The sequence below is a fragment of the Babylonia areolata genome, chromosome 29 (genome assembly GCF_041734735.1).
Source record: "Babylonia areolata isolate BAREFJ2019XMU chromosome 29, ASM4173473v1, whole genome shotgun sequence".
NCBI classification, from domain to species: domain Eukaryota; kingdom Metazoa; phylum Mollusca; class Gastropoda; order Neogastropoda; family Buccinidae; genus Babylonia; species Babylonia areolata.
Window position 1 is genome coordinate 30607847 of NC_134904.1, and position 17500 is coordinate 30625346.

General features: G+C 46.9%; 1 protein-coding gene across 1 annotated transcript in view; it reads left to right on the forward strand.

The window, feature by feature from the left end:
- Nucleotides 1–17500, forward strand: part of LOC143274846 (LHFPL tetraspan subfamily member 7 protein-like) — a 210500-nt gene that overhangs the window by 192290 nt on the left and 710 nt on the right. The gene's annotated exons all lie outside the window — the stretch shown is intronic.

Sequence of the window (17500 nt, forward strand, 5' to 3'; positions counted from 1 at the left end):
TCTCTCGTGGTGGTAGTCATGGTGGTGTTGGTAGTGGTGACGGTAGCGGTAGTCATGACGGTGGTGGCAGTGGTAATGGTGGTGGTAATCATGATGGTGTTGGTAGTGGTGATGGTGGTGGTAGTGGTGATGGAAGTGGTGACGGTAGCGGTAGTCATGACGGTGGTGGCAGTGGTCATGGCGGTAGTATTTGTGTTGGTGGTGGCAGTGGTGACGGTAGCGGTAGTCATGACGGTGGTGGCAGTGACGGTGGTGTTGGTAGTGGTGACGGTAGCGGTAGTCATGACGGTGGTGGCAGTGGTAATGGTGGTGGTAGTCATGGTGGTGTTGGTAGTGGTGACGGTAGCGGTAGTCATGACGGTGGTGGCAGTGGTAATGGTGGTAGTATTTGTGTTGGTGGTGGCAGTGGTAATGGTGGTGGTAGTCATGGTGGTGTTGGTAGTGGTGATGGTGGTGGTAGTCATGACGGTGGTGGCAGTGGTGATACTGATGGTAGTCATAGTGGTAGTGGCAGTGGTAACGGTGGTGGTAGTCATGGTGGTGTTGGTAGTGGTGATGGTAGCGGTAGTCATGACGGTGGTGGCAGTGGTGATACTGATGGTAGTCATAGTGGTAGTGCAGTGGTCCGGTGGTGGTATTCATGGTGGTGTGGTAGTGGAGATGGTGGTGGTAGTCATGACGGAGGATGGCAGTGGTGCATTTGATGGAAGTCATCGCGGTCGTGGCATTGGTATGGTGGTACGGTAGTCCTGGTGTGATGGTAGTGGTGATGGTAGTGGTAGGTCATGATGGTGTTGGTAAATGCGACGGAAGAGGAAGTCACTGTATAGGAGGTGGCCGTGGTTGTGATGGTGGTGATAGGGACATGTTGGGGGAAGGTGATGGGTGGGATCGACAATAAAGCTGTTCCACTAACTAACCGACGCTCCCCCCCCCCCCCCCGCAACCCCCCCACCCCCCCCCACGCCCCCAACACACACCCCTCCCGCTTCCCACCACTCTCCGGGATCTGACTTTATACCTCTTTCGTGGTGACTGACAACTAAGGATTACTGGGTGGTGGTAGTGACAGGTTTCAGGGGGCCAGCTTCACAAAGCACTTTGCCCCTCACGTCACGCCAGAGTCATGGGAGTGGGAGGGGGGTCGGGAGGGGGGGAGGAGGGAGGAAGGAGGTTTGCATGTGGAACGGCAGTTTTTTACTGTGATCTCTGTCTGCCGGTCTTGTAATGGATCACTGGTGGTCTGTTGGGAGTCTGTTGGTCTGTACAGGGAGTGGGGCAGGGGGGAGGTGGTAGTTGGGGGATGATGGTATGGTACGTACGTACGTACGTACTTACTTGCTTACTCACAAACTTACTTTCTAACCACTCACTCACTTACTCACGTACTCACTCACTCACGTACTCACTGCTCTCACTCACTATACGCGCCTACTTACTTAATTTACCTATTTACTCATTCAAACCTCATTCTCTTTCTTTCTAGTCTTCCTTCCTTCCTTGGTTATCCCTTCAGTGTCTGTGCTTGGTTCAGCAACTAGAAGCAATGGAAGGAGGGAATAGTGGAATAAAGTGATGATGTTTGCTTACTTTCTTACTTACTCTCTTAACCTAAGTCCGTCCTTGCCTTCCATCCATCATCCTTCCTTCTTCCCTCTTTCTTCCTTCCAAACCTAGCCACCACAGGTGTATGTTCTTGTTCAACAGAGAACGAAGAACGAACGAAAAATCTAGTGGAAATGGTGGTGGCGCTGGTGGTATGGGATAGCAGTGGCTGTGGTGGTTGTGGTGATGGTGGCAGTGGTCATGTTGGGGGTGGGAGTGGGTGAGGATAGTCATTAATAGCTGTTCCACTAACTAAAAGGACGCCCCCCCACCCCCCCACCCACACACACACACACACCCCTCCCGCTTCCCACCACTCTCCGGATCTGACTTTATACCTCTTTCGTGGTGACTGACAACTAAGGAATACTGGTGGTGGTAGTGACAGGGTTTCAGGGGGCCAGCTTCACAAAGCACTTTGCCCCTCACGTCACGCCAGAGTCATGGGAGTGGGAGGGGGGGTCGGGAGGGGGGTGAGGAGGGAGGAAGGAGGTTTGCATGTGGAACGGCAGTTTTTTACTGTGATCTCTGTCTGCCGGTCTTGTAATGGATCACTGGTGGTCTGTTGGGAGTCTGTTGGTCTGTACAGGGAGTGGGGCAGGGGGGGAGGTGGTAGTTGGGGGATGATGGTATGGTACGTACGTACGTACTTACTTACTTGCTTACTCACAAACTTACTTTCTAACTCACTCACTTACGTACTCACTCACTCACTTACGTGCCTACTTACTTAATTACCTATTTACTCATTCAACCCACTCCTTTCTTTCTATTCTTTCTTCCTTCCTTCCTTCCTTGGCTATCCCCTTCAGTGTCTGTGCTTGGTTCAGCAATAGAAGCAATAAAAGAGGAAATGGAGGAATAAAGTGATGATGTTTGCTTACTTACTTTCTTACTCTCTTAACCTAAGTCCTTCTTTCCATCCATCCATTCATCCATCCTTCCTTCCTTCCATCCATCCTTCCTTCCTTCCATCCATCCTTCCTTCTTCCCTCTTTCCTTCCTTCCAAACCTAGCCACCGCAGTGTATGTTCTTGTTTCAACAGAAGAACGAAGAACGAACGAAAAATCAAGTGGAAATGGTGGTGTCGCTGGTGGTATGGGATAGCAGTGGCTGTGGTGGTTGTGGTGGTGATGGTGGCAGTGGTCATGTTGGAGGTGGGAGTGGGTGAGGATAGTCATTAATAGCTGTTCCACTAACTAAAAGGACGCCCCCCCCCACACACACACACACCCCTCCCGCTTCCCACCACTCTCCGGATCTGACTTTATACCTCTTTCGTGGTGACTGACAACTAAGGAATACTGGTGGTGGTAGTGACAGGGTTTCAGGGGGCCAGCTTCACAAAGCACTTTGCCCCTCACGTCACGCCAGAGTCATGGGAGTGGGAGGGGGGTCGGGAGGGGGGTGAGGAGGGAGGAAGGAGGTTTGCATGTGGAACGGCAGTTTTTTTACTGTGATCTCTGTCTGCCGGTCTTGTAATGGATCACTGGTGGTCTGTTGGGAGTCTGTTGGTCTGTACAGGGAGTGGGGCAGGGGGGAGGTGGTAGTTGGGGGATGATGGTATGGTACGTACGTACGTACTTACTTGCTTACTCACAAACTTACTTTCTAACTCACTCACTCACTTACTCACGTACTCACTCACTCACGTACTCACTAGCTCACTCACTCACTCACTTACGTGCCTACTTACTTAATTACCTATTTACTCATTCAACCCACTCCTTTCTTTCTATTCTTCCTTCCTTCCTTGGCTATCCCCTTCAGTGTCTGGGCTTGGTTCAGCAATAGAAGCAATGAAGGAGGAATAGAGGAATAAAGTGATGATGTTTGCTTACTTACTTTCTTACTCTCTTAACCTAAGTCCGTCCTTCCTTCCATCCATCCTTCCTTCTTCCCTCTTTCCTTCCTTCCTAACTTAGCCACCACAGTGTATGTTCTTGTTTCAACAGAAGAACGAAGAACGAACGAAGAATCTAGTGGAAATGGTGGTGTCGCTGGTGGTATGGGATGGCAGTGGCTGTGGTGGTGGTGGTGGTGGTGATGGTGGCAGTGGTCATGTTGGGGGTTGGAGTGGTGAGGATAGTCATTAATAGCTGTTCCACTAAATGGACGCCCCCCCCCCCCCCCCGCCCCCACCCCCCCCCCACACACACCCCTCCCGCTTCCCACCACTCTCCGGATCTGACTTTATACCTCTTTCGTGGTGACTGACAACTAAGGAATACTGGTGGTGGTAGTGACAGGGTTTCAGGGGGCCAGCTTCACAAAGCACTTTGCCCTCACGTCACGCCAGAGTCATGGGAGTGGGAGGGAGGGTGCGGGGGGGAGAGGGGAGGGGGAGGGGGAGGGAGGGAGGAGGGGGAAGGAGGTTTTTATGTGGAACCGCAGTTGTTATTTGTACTGCCTTAATCTCTCTCTCTCTCTCTCTCTCTCTCTCTCTCTCTCTCTCTCTCTCTGTGAGTCGCTCTCTCTCATTCTCTCCTTATTTTTTCTCTCCCCCCTCTCTCTCTATTCTCTTTCTCTCAGTCTCTCTCTCAGTCTCTCTCTCTAAGTCTCTTTCTCCTCTGTCTGTCTGTCTCTCCTCTGTCTGTCTGTCTCCTCTCTCTCTCCCCCTCTTTCTGTCTCTCCCTCCCTCTTTCTCTCTCTCTCTCTCTCTCACTCTTTCTCTCACTCTGTCCCTCTTTCTCTCTCTATCTCACCCTCACTCTCTCTCTCTTTCTCTCACTCTGTCCTTCCCTCTCTTGTAAGGAAATGGGTCTTTGGCGGCTTTAAGGAGTCTGTTGGTCGATGCATGGAGTAGGGGGAGGGGGTGGCGTTTGGGAGGGGAGGGGGCAGGAGGAGGAAGGGGGTCCATGGAGGGGGGAGGTGGGAGGTGGGAGCTGGAGGAGGGGGGGGGGGGGGGGGGGTGGTAGTACAGGAGTGTATCGCCAGATCGTTTTGTCTATTTGTCTGTATATGTCATTGTGGTTTTTTTGTTGCCCGGCTTGCAGGAGAGGGGAAATGAACACACATTCAGTCAAACGTATGCATGTACATACATACGTACATACATACATACATAGATACATATATATATATATATATATATATATATATATACATATACATGCATACATACATTCATATGTACGTACGTAGGTACACACACACACACACACACACACACACACACACACACACACACACACACACACACACACACACACACACACACACACAATCTGACTGGTCTGTCTGTCTGTCTGTCTGTCATTATATACCTCACTTTCACCCCCTATCTCTCTACACAATTCTGTCGTCGCCTCTCTCCATACGGGGGACAAGGCCTTATCAAATTAATATTTCTGAGTCTGAGTCTCTTTCTCCCTCTGTCTTTTATCCAATTTACCCCCCAGCCCCCCCTCCCCCCCCCACGCCCCCCCCCCCCCCCACACACACACCCATCTGCCATCCCCCCACCCCCACACCCCGCCCACCACAACTCCTGTTTGTCTCATACTCTCAGTCTCTCTCTCTCTCTCTCCTCCCTGTCTTTGTTATTCACTTTACCCCCCCCCCCCCACCCCCACCCCCCACCCCACCCCCACCACGCTCTCCCCTATCTGCCCTCACACACCCCCTCCCCTCCTCCCCTTTTGCTTGTCTCGTACTCTCAGTCTGAGTCTCTGTCCCTCTCTCTTTCATTCCCACCCACCCCACCCCCCCAACCCTCATTCGCACCTTCCCTAGGCCCCCCCCCCCATGTTTGCCCCCCCTCCCCCGACCCCCTTCTTCTGTCTGTCTCATACTCTTCAGTCTGTCTGTCCTCCCTGTCTCTTTTATTCACGTTACCAACCCCCCCCCCCCCCCATCACCACGCTTTCCCCCATCTCTCCCCTCCGCCCTCTTCTGTCTGTCTCATACTCTTCAGTCTGTCTGTCCTCCCTGTCTCTTTTATTCACGTTACCAACCTCCCCCCCCCCTCCCCCCCATCACCACGCTTTCCCCCATCTCTCCCCTCATCCCTCTTCTGTCTGTCTCATACTGTTCAGTCTGTCTGTCCTTCCTGTCTCTTTTATTCACGTTACCAACCCCCCCCCCCCCCCATCACCACACTCTCCCCCATCTCTCCCCTCCGCCCTCTTCTGTCTGTCTCATACTCTTCAGTCTGTCTCTCCTCCCTGTCTCTTTTATTCACGTTACCAACCCCCCCGTTACCGCGCTCTCCCCCCATCTCTCCTCTCATCCCTCTTCTGTCTATCTCACATACTCTTCAGTCTGTCTCTCCTCCCTGTCTCTTTTATTCACGTTACCAACCCCCCCCCCCCCCCCCCATCACCACGCTCGCCCCCATCTCTCCCCTCCGCCCTCTTCTGTCTGTCTCATACTCTTCAGTCTGTCTCTCCTCCCTGTCTCTTTTATTCACGTTACCAACCCCCCCGTTACCGCGCTCTCCCCCATCTCTCCTCTCATCCCTCTTCTGTCTGTCTCACATACTCTTCAGTCTGTCTCTCCTCCCTGTCTCTTTTATTCACGTTACCAATCCCCCCCCCCCCCCATCACCACGCTTTCCCCCATCTCTCCCCTCCGCCCTCTTCTGTCTGTCTCATACTCTTCAGTCTGTCTCTCCTCCCTGTCTCTTTTATTCACGTTACCAATCCCCCCCCCCCCCCCATTACCACGCTCTCCCCCATCTCTCCCCTCCGCCCTCTTCTGTCTGTCTCATACTCTTCAGTCTGTCTGTCCTCCCTGTCTCTTTTATTCACGTTACCAACCCCCCCCCCATCACCACGCTTTCCCCCATCTCTCCCCTCCGCCCTCTTCTGTCTGTCTCATACTCTTCAGTCTGTCTGTCCTCCCTGTCTCTTTTATTCACGTTACCAACCCCCCCCCCCCCCCATCACCACGCTTTCCCCCATCTCTCCCCTCCGCCCTCTTCTGTCTGTCTCACATACTCTTCAGTCTGTCTCTCCTCCCTGTCTCTTTTATTCACGTTACCAACCCCCCCCCCCCCACCCCCCCATTACCACGCTCTCCCCCATCTCTCCCCTCATCCCTCTTCTGTCTGTCTCATACTCTTCAGTCTGAGTATCTACCACTCTCTCTCTTTCATTCTCTTTACCCCCCCCCCCCACCCCAACCCTCACTCAAACCTTCCCCAGAACCCCCGCCCACCCCCACCCTCTGCCCCCAAGATCTCTCCCCTCCCTCCCCCCCCCCTCGCTTCAGCCTGTCTCCTACTCCACTTTGAGTATCTACGCCTCTCTGTTTTTCATTCTCTTTAACATCCATCCCCTCACTCACACCTTCCCTAGACCCCCCCTCCCCCCCCCGCCCCCCTCCCCCCCGCCCCCTTCAGCCTGTCTCATACTCTTCAGTCTCAGTCTCTGTTCCTCTCTCTTTTATTCACTTTACCCACCACCACCACCACCACCACCACCACGCCCTCCCCAACACCCCCATCTGCCCCTCCCCCTCTGTCTGTCTCATGCTCTCAGTCTGAGTCTGTCCCTCTCTCTTTCATTCTCTTTAAACACCCCCCCACCCACCACCACCACCACCACCACCACTCCCATCTCTCCCCTCCCCCTCTTCTGCATGTTTCATACTCTTCAGTCTAAGTATCTACCCCTCACTCTTTCATTTTCCTTAACTCTCTCCATACGAACGGCGAAAGAGACGACGTTAACACCGTTTCACCCCAGTTACCATCATCAAAATATTGCAAGCGGAAGGCTCTTACACTGAAGAGGTGAATGCTGACAAAGAATACCACAATTCTGACGACGGAAGCTAAAGGTTGGGTCATTCAGAAACCCACTGGACATCCGAGGGGTCTGTGTAGAGGAGAAGAGAGGACTGGCCGTACTGAGTGAGTTAACCCCCATCCCCTCACTCACACCTTTCCCAGAGCCCCCATCTCCCCCCCCCCCCCCCCCCCCCCCCCCCCCCCCCCCCCCCCCCCCCCCCCCGCCACCTTTCTGACGACGGAAGCTAAAGGTTGGGTCTCATGCTCTCAGTCTCTCTCTCTCCTCCCTCTCTCTTTTATTCATTTTACCCACCACCACCACCACCACCACCACCACACTCTCCCCAACACCGCCATCTGCCCCTCCCCCCCCCCCCTTTCTGCCTGTCTCATTCTCTCCGTCTGAGTCTCTACCCATCGCTCTCTTTTATTCTCTTTAACCCCCACACTCACTTCCCCCATCTTTTCCCCCCCCTCCTTCCTCCACCCCTCCACCCCATTCCCACTGTCTCTTTTTCCCACCCTCTCCACAAGAAGGACTCGAAACCTGTTCACTTTACCCAGCCAGCCCCCCCCCCCCCCCCCCCCCCACCCCCACTTCCCCCAGAACCTCCCTCTTCCCCCCCCCCCACCTCTCTCTGTCCTCTAGTTCCCTTTCCATTTCTCTGTGTCTCGCACTCTGTCCACTCCTCCACACCAAAGTCTGATATCTGTTCCTTCAATCCTCAAAACCGAATTAGCGTCAGAAAGTCTGCACTAAAAAAAAAAAAAAAAAAAAAAATATATATATATATATATATATATATATATATATATATATATATATATATATATATATATATATATATATATATAAGCTCTCCACTGTCGCCAGACTTGCATTAATAAAAGAAGTTCTCTTCACAGTGTCTGTGACCCTAAGGGCAGACAAATTGATAGGAACATGATGTTGGTGGTTATTATCTCTCTTTGCTGCGTTCAACATGCCGGCTTCCCATTCATTCAGGATGACGTGGGTTTTTTTTGTTTTTTTTGTTGTTGTTGGGGGGGGTTGTCTGGTACTTCGGGAGAGGGTGGGGGAGGGTGTTTGTTTGTTTGTGTGTGTGTGTGGGGGGGGGGGGGGGGTGGAAGGGGAATGCATTATGGTTAATGAGGTCGTAAGTTGTGATTGCGAAAATCTGTTGGTGGTAAGTAAGGATTGGTTTACTTTTTGTATCTCTGAATTCCGTGGTCAGTCGGTGTGTATCAATATGTGTGTCTTTTGCATGTGCTCCTCTCCATCTCTGTTTCTCTGTGTCTGTGTCTGTTTCTGTCTGTCTGTGTCTGTCTGTCTGTCTCTCTCTTACACAAAAATACGCGTAATCTCACTCTCTCACACTTACTCTGTCCCACTTATTCTCTCTCTCTCTATATCTCACTTACTCTCTCACACTTATTCTCTCCCTCTCCCTATCTGTATGTGCCTCTGTCTCTATCACACACACACACACACACACACACACACACACACACACACACACTCTTATACAAGAATACACGTACTATATATGTCTCTCTTGTTTTGTGTGTGTGCCTTGGTGTGTCTTTGTCTGTGTCTCTCTATCTCTCTGTCTCTGTCTCTCTCTCTCACACACACACACGCGCGCCCCCTCCGCCCCCTCCCCCCCACTCACTCTCTCTCTGTCTGTCTGTCAAGAAGTCTACACTCCAGCCTTTCTTACCACTTAAGTCTCGAAATGAAGTCTGTTCTGTGTAGCCGGCCCTCAGGGAGGACAAACAAGAAAAGGATATTGGTAGTTATCTCCCCGCTGAGTTCAACATGGCGACTTTCCCTTCAGTACGACATGGGTTTTGGGGGTGGTGAATTCTGTCTGGCACTCTGTGGGAGAGGGGAGAGGGGTGTGGGGGTGCGTTATTTCTTTAGTTATTGCTCGTTCTATCTCTGTCTTTCTCAATGTTTGTTAAAGAGAAACACACACACACACACACACACACACACTCTCTCTCTCTCACACACACACACACACACAGACGTGCCGAAACAAATCAAACACAAGTACAATAACCCCCTGCAACGTAATGGCTGTCCCTGGCAAAAGTATGTAGGAAATTCCAGTACAATACTATACTATACAATACAATACAATACAATACAATACAATGGAGAGACAGACGGCGGGGAGACAGAGGGAGGAGGGGGGGGGGGGGGTAGGAGGGAAGTGGTCAGGTCAGACAGTCAGAGACAGACAGAGGTACTAAAACCAGAAAGGATTATGTCATTCATTCAAAACTTTCACCCCTTTCCTTCCCTTCCTAACATTAAATGTCAGTCCAGCCACTTATTTATTCTTAAAGAGAGAGGAGAATACAACAACAACAACAGCAACACACACACACACACACACCACAACACACCAACACACACACACACACACACACACACACACTCTCTCTCTCTCTAACCCCCCCCCCCCCGCCCCCCAAAGAAATCATAAATGGAAAGCTCTCCCTCTCTCCCTCTCTCACTCCCTCCTCCACCCCCCCCCACACCCCCCTCTGTCTTGGTTTTACCCTCTCTTTTCTTCTCCATTCTCTACTTTTTCTCCCCATGAAGAAGGGCCTAGGGCCCGAAACGTCGGGAAACTCTCTCCATAGGACAAGTCACCACCTACAGGTCAGTCTGAGCCGTTTTCTCGCCTGACTCACCATCGACAAAATTCCATTCCCCTACATCCCTCCACCCCCACCTCTCCTCCCACAAGAACCACAAGATCTGATAACAGGTCATTACAGTCCCATTACAGTCATTGCTGAACATATTCTGTGATATGCGTGGTTATTGCCCTTGACGTCTTTCTATTTCTGGAGACTTAATTGTCGCAAGTACGTAAAGAAGCAGTGAAGTGTTATAGTTATTCGGAATCGTTATTGATCACTGGGAAACTGCTGTTTGTTTTGATACAGAAGATTTGGTGCAGCGTATATGAATCGGTTCCAACATTTTGTCACCCCTTGTTGAATCTGAATCAAAAAATGAAACTGTTATTTCTAGAAATAAAAATAAAATAAAATAAAAATAAAATAAAATAAAGAGGATACTTTGTAAATAGCAAATGGACAGTCACAATCACTTGATTCCTATATATTGTTACATGCTCGTGTGTCTTTTTTCTTCCCCAAATTGAACGAATGAAAATGGAGTATGGTTGCATACATCCCGGGGTTAAAACGGTCATACGCGCAAAAAAAACCCAAAAAACACTCGTGTACATGTATACCAGTGAACGTGGGAACTGCAGCCCACGAACGAAGAAGAAGAAGAAGAAGAAGAAGAACGAATGAAAGAAAAAGCACAACAGACGCGCAGTATAACTCATGGGCATGGGAATATAAAGACGACAAAAGGGGAAGCATCTATGAAATACTTATCATTGTGAGAGTTGTGATCAAGAATTGTGAAAAAAACAAAAAACAAAAAAACAAAAAAACAAACTGGTTTGATTTTCACAACGTAAACTTTTGACGCTAGGACTCTTGGGTGGATAGCAAAAGATTCTATCACCGGGAGAGCAGAGAGACCTTACGAGACCTTACTTCTTTTTTTTTTTCTTTTTTTTTTCTTTTTTTGACTCACTTGTGTAAACAAAGTGAGTCTATGTTTTAACCCGGTGTTCGGTTGTCTGTGTGTGTGTGTGTGTGTGTGTGTGTGTGTGTGCGCGCGCGTCTGTGTGTGTGCGTCTGTGTGTGTGCGTCTGTGTGTGTGTGTCCGTGGTAAACTTTAACATTGACATTTTCTCTGCAAATACTTTGTCAGTTGACACCAAATTAGGCAAAAAAATAGGAAAAATTCAGTTCTTTCCAGTCATCTTGTTTAAAACAATAATGCACCTCTGGGATGGGCACACACACACACAAAAAAGAAGCCTAATTATATGCAAACTGCATTTACTGTTATATTTATATTTTTTGTATTCTCTAAACTTGGCACTTTGATCTGATATTCTGACCCAACAACAAGAGCAGTCATTATTATCATTTTTTGTTCAAACAGGAACTTCTTTTGCTAAGCATGGAAGTTTTATTTATTTTGCAAACGTTTTGGTGCAGATAGTAAAGAAGTGAAATTACTCTGTAATTAATTCTAGGGGACTTAATTTGCTTGAAACTGATCTTTCTCATCTTAAACATTACATTTTGAAATTATACTCAATACATAAAAAGCTTAGATTTTTTTAAAGTGTATCACAAGTGAGTCTTGAAGGCCTTGCCTGTCTTGTTTATATTTGCACTGACATTTCAGGCAGTGCACTTCCTCATCCATCTATTGATTGATTTCTGTCAGTGTGGTTAATTTCTCCGAGACAGGAACAGTGGGCTTTTGAGTCATTTAACCCCCGAACATGCCCCGCCATTTGCAAAACGGATTCCACAAATGTGTGTTATTCAATAAATTCAGACAAACAAATAGCACAGATGATTGCTGGGCGTTATCTCCCCTGGTGATTAAAAATAGAAAATGGCAGCTGTCATTTCGGGGATCGGGGCAAGACGGCCTTGAGTGTAATGAATGTCTGGCTTGAAGGAAAAAAGATTAGAACAAACAATCAGTGTCAATTGTGACCTGACAATCTTTTTACTGAACAAACATAATAATTATGTTGAGAAGAAGAAGAGGAAGAAGAAGAAGAAGAAGATGATGATGATGAATGATAATGATAATAATTTCCATTCAAGAAGAAGCAGCAGCAGAAGAAGAAGAAGAAGAAGAATGATAATGATAATAATTTCAATTCCTTATTAGAAACAAACGTCTGTTTACAATTCTAATAACTTTTTTTTTCTTGAAATTGTAATAAATGCACTCTGGTTTGCCTCAACAAACAAATCGCACATTTCTCAGCTGACTTGTTTTACAAATTCTTCTTGTCAATAATACGTCTTAATTACATTTAGAGTAAATGCTCGTTCGCTAGCATGCAAACAATAAGCTACAGTAACTCTTTTATCTGTTTCTTAATAAGTATTATGGTCTTTTTTGTAAACGTGTCAGTCAAATGAGCAGTTGGTAGAGCCATTGTCACTGATCGTGAGCACAATACCAAATGCTGTTCATCTCAATTTTTGCATGAGTTACATGAAACATAATTATAACATTTTCATGTGTCCACACGGGGTTTCCTGAAATAAACATGTCCTGTCTTGTCTTGCCTTGCCTTGTCTTGTCTTGCCTTGTTGTTCAAAGCTTTTCTGTGGCGATTTTTTTTTTCAGTTTTCTTCTTCTTCTTCTCCAGTAGTAGCGGTAGTCGTACTGGTACATATAAATGTGCATATTTATACGTATTCACACACACACAGACACATACACATACACACACACGCGCGCGCGCGCGCGCGCACGCACACTACATTTGCGTGGTTTTCAATTCATCATTCAAAGAAATGAATGGACAATTGAATAAATCAATGGATCAATCAACCAATTATTCAAAATCAATCGATCTGCCAATCTCCTACTAATCAGTCATTCAACAATCACTCAGGTAGTCACTTTATATCACCCGGTCAGTCAATGTGACTGTCTGCCAGCATCCTTCTCTGGTTCCATCAGATTCTTGTTAACGACTGCTTGCGACCTTGGCACCTAGTCAATTATCGACCGCTCAAGGCACGCCATAAATCCTCCCCCCAGCCCCCATGCCACCACCGCTCCCCACCCCCAAACGGCACCTAATTGTCCAGTATTGACGTCTTAGATACACCATATATTTCAAACTCAGCGATTAACGCCTGAAGGCGCATCGTACATTTAACACTACAACGGCACTTAATTGTCCATAAATTGATCATTCAAAGGCACGCCTTAGACTTAACCCATAACTGCACCTAACTGTCCATTTCTGAGCCCTTACATCACGCCAAACATTTCACCCCAAACGGCACTTATTTGTCCATTATTGACCCCTTTAAGGCACGCCAAACAGCTTTCCACCAGCGGCACCTAATTGTTCATTATTGACCCCTTTAAGGCACGCCAAACAGCTTTCCACCAGCGCCAAACAGCTTTCCACCAGCGGCACATAATTGTCCATTATTGACCCCATTAAGGCACGCCAGTTTTCCACCAGCAGCACCTAATTGCTCATTATTGACCCCATTAAGGCACGCCAGTTTTCCACCAGCAGCACCTAATTGCTCATTATTGACCCCTTTAAGGCACGCCAAACAGCTTTCCACCAGCGGCACCTGATTGTCCATTATTGACCCCTTTAAGGCACGCCAAACAGCTTTCCACCAGCGGCACATAATTGCTCATTATTGACCCATTTAAGGCACGCCAAACAGCTTTCCACCAGCGGCACATAATTGCTCATTATTGACCCCTTTAAGACACGCCAAACAGCTTTCCACCAGCGGCACCTAATTGCTCATTATTGACCCATTTAAGGCACGCCAAACAGCTTTCCACCAGCGGCACATAATTGCTCATTATTGACCCCTTTAAGGCACGCCAAACAGCTTTCCACCAGCGGCACATAATTGCTCATTATTGACCCCTTTAAGGCACGCCAAACAGCTTTCCACCAGCAGCACCTAATTGCTCATTATTGACCCCTTTAAGGCACGCCAAACAGCTTTCCACCAGCGGCACATAATTGACCATTATTGACCCCATTAAGGCACGCCAGTTTTTCACCAGCAGCACATAATTGTCCATTACTGACCCCATTAAGGCACGCCAGTTTTCCACCAGCAGCACCTAATTGCTCATTATTGACCCCATTAAGGCACGCCAGTTTTCCACCAGCAGCACCTAATTGCTCATTATTGACCACACCATACATTTCACCCAAACAGCAAATAAGTGTTCCTTACTGACTGCGCTAACCTTCTTGCAATCATTTACATCACATCCGAACACTGGAAAGAGTTGATCTGTGAACTATCTTTCAGCACCAACGCCATCTGATTATCCAGTATCGACCCCTTTAAAAGGTGCCATACACCTCACACCCAATGGCACTTAATTGTCCATTATTGACCAGTTAAGGCACGCCTTAGTTTTTCACCTCCCAACGACACCGAATCATCCATTATTGACCCCCTAGGTGTCACCGTACATTTCAACCCAACGGCTCCTAATTGTCTATTATTGACCAGTTAAGGTACGCCATAGTTTTCACCTCCTATTTAAGGAATGCGATGCATTTCATCCTCAACGGCACCTAATTTTCCATTATTGACTCCTAACGGCACGCCATAGACTTCACCTCCCAACGGCACCTGATTGTCCATTATTGACACTTTAACGTACGCCATACCATCCACCTCCCAACGGCACACCTAATTGTCCATTATTGACCACTCAAGACAAGCCATACATTCCATTCCCAAAGGGCTCTGTCCGTCGACCGGAAATGAAAGACGCCATGTTGGAATCAGCAAGGGACATAACTCCCAATATCTTCCAGGCTGTTTGCTCTGCCCTTGGGGGACAGACGCAGTACAGACTTTATGGTGTTGGCGAAAAAAGAGGGGGGTCGCGGTGGTGTTGGGTGTGAGGGGGTGAGGTGGTGTTAGGTGTGAGAGGGAACATGGGAAGGGTCTGGGGAGGGGGGAGAGGGTGCGGGGGGGAGGGGGCTGGGAGACGGGGGATGGGGGAGGGGGGGTAATGTATGTTAAGGGTGAGTGAATGTTAAGAATCTTGTCTGATGCTCACGATGGGAGCTGACATGAAGACTGGGAATCCTAACTAACTACGCGTATCGGTAAAGGGAGCAGCACACAAGGCTCAAACACATCGCGCGCACGTACGTACGTACATGCATATTATTCATGCAATGCACGTGGAAGTACTCTTTTTCTGTCTGTCTGCTTGTCTGTCTGATGTGTGTCTTTTTTTCTAGTTCTTTCTCTAGCAAACACACACACACACACACACACACACACACGCGCGCGCGCGCGCGCGCGCGCATGTATGTGCATGCATACTTCTACACACACACACACACACACACACACACACACACACACACACAGCGCGTGTCAGTGTAGCGACGCGCTCTCCCTGGGACCGGAGAGCAACCCGAATTTTACACAGAGAAATCTGTTGTTACAAAAATTAGTAATACAATACAATACAATACAACACAACACAATACAACACAACACAACACAATACAATACAATACAATACAACACAATACAACACAACACAGCGCAACACAATACAATACAACACAACACAACACAATACAACACAACACAATACAACACAATAAAACACATACAATACAACACAACACAATACAACACAACACAATACAATACAACACAACACAACACAATACAACACAACACAATACAACACAACACAATACAACACAACACAATACAACACAATACAATACAACAATAGCCTCCTCTGTTGCAGTCCTCACCATGATCGCCGGTCTTCTGATCTTCCCACAATACAACACAACACAATACAACACAATACAGCACAACACAATACAACACAATACAACACAATACAGCACAACACCACACATACAACACAATACAGCACAATACAACACAATGCAATACAACACAACACAATACAACACAACACAACACAATACAACACAACACAACACAACACAACACAATACAACACAACACAATACAACACAATACGACACAATACAACACAACACAATACGACACAATACAACACAACACAATACAACACAATACAACACAACACAACACAACACAACACAATACAACACGATACAACACAACACAATACAATACAACACAATACAATACAACACAATCCAATACAACACAATACAACACAACGCAATACAATAAAACACAACACGATACAACACAACACAATACAACACAACACAATACGACACAATACAACACAACACAATACAACACAATACAACACAATACAACACGATACAACACAACACAATACAATACAACACAATCCAATACAACACAATACAACACAACGCAATACAATAAAACACAACACGATACAACACAACACAATACAATACAACACAATTCAACACAATACAACACAACACAATAAAATACAACACAGTACAATACAACACAACACAATACAACACAACACAACACAATACAACACAACACAACACAACACAATACAGTACAACACAATACAGTACAACACAATACAACACAACACAACACAATACAACACAACACAACACAATACAACACAATACAGTACAACACAATACAATACAACACAATACAACATAACACAATACAACACAATACAATACAACACTACACAACACAATACAATACAACACAATGTAAATACAACACAACACAACACAACACAATACAATACAACACAAAACAATACAGTAATCGCCTCCTCTGTTGCAGTCCTCATCATGATCGCCGGTCTTCTGATCTTACCACAACACAACACAACACAACACAACACAACACAATACGACACAATACGACACAATACAACACAACACAATACAACACAATAAAATACAACACATACAATACAATACAACACAATACAATACAATACAACACAATACAATACAACACAATGTAATACAACACAACACAATACAACACAATAAAATACAACGCAATACAATAAAACACAACACGATACAACACAACACAATACAACAGAATTCAACACAATACAACACAACACAATACAACACAATAAAATACAACACAGTACAATACAACACAACACAACACAATACAACACAACACAACACAACACAACACAACACAACACAACACAACACAACACAACACAACACAACACAATACAATACAACACAACACAATACAACAATCTTCCTCCTCTGTTGCAGTCCTCATCATGATCGCCGGTCTTCTGATCTTCCCACAATACAACACAATACAATACAGCACAACACAATACAACACAATACAACACAACACAACACAATACAGCACAACACCACACATACAACACAATACAGCACAATACAACACAATGCAATACAACACAACACAATACAATACAACACAACACAACACAATACAACACAACACAATACGACACAATACAACACAACACAATACGACACAATACAGCACAACACAACACAATACAACACAATCCA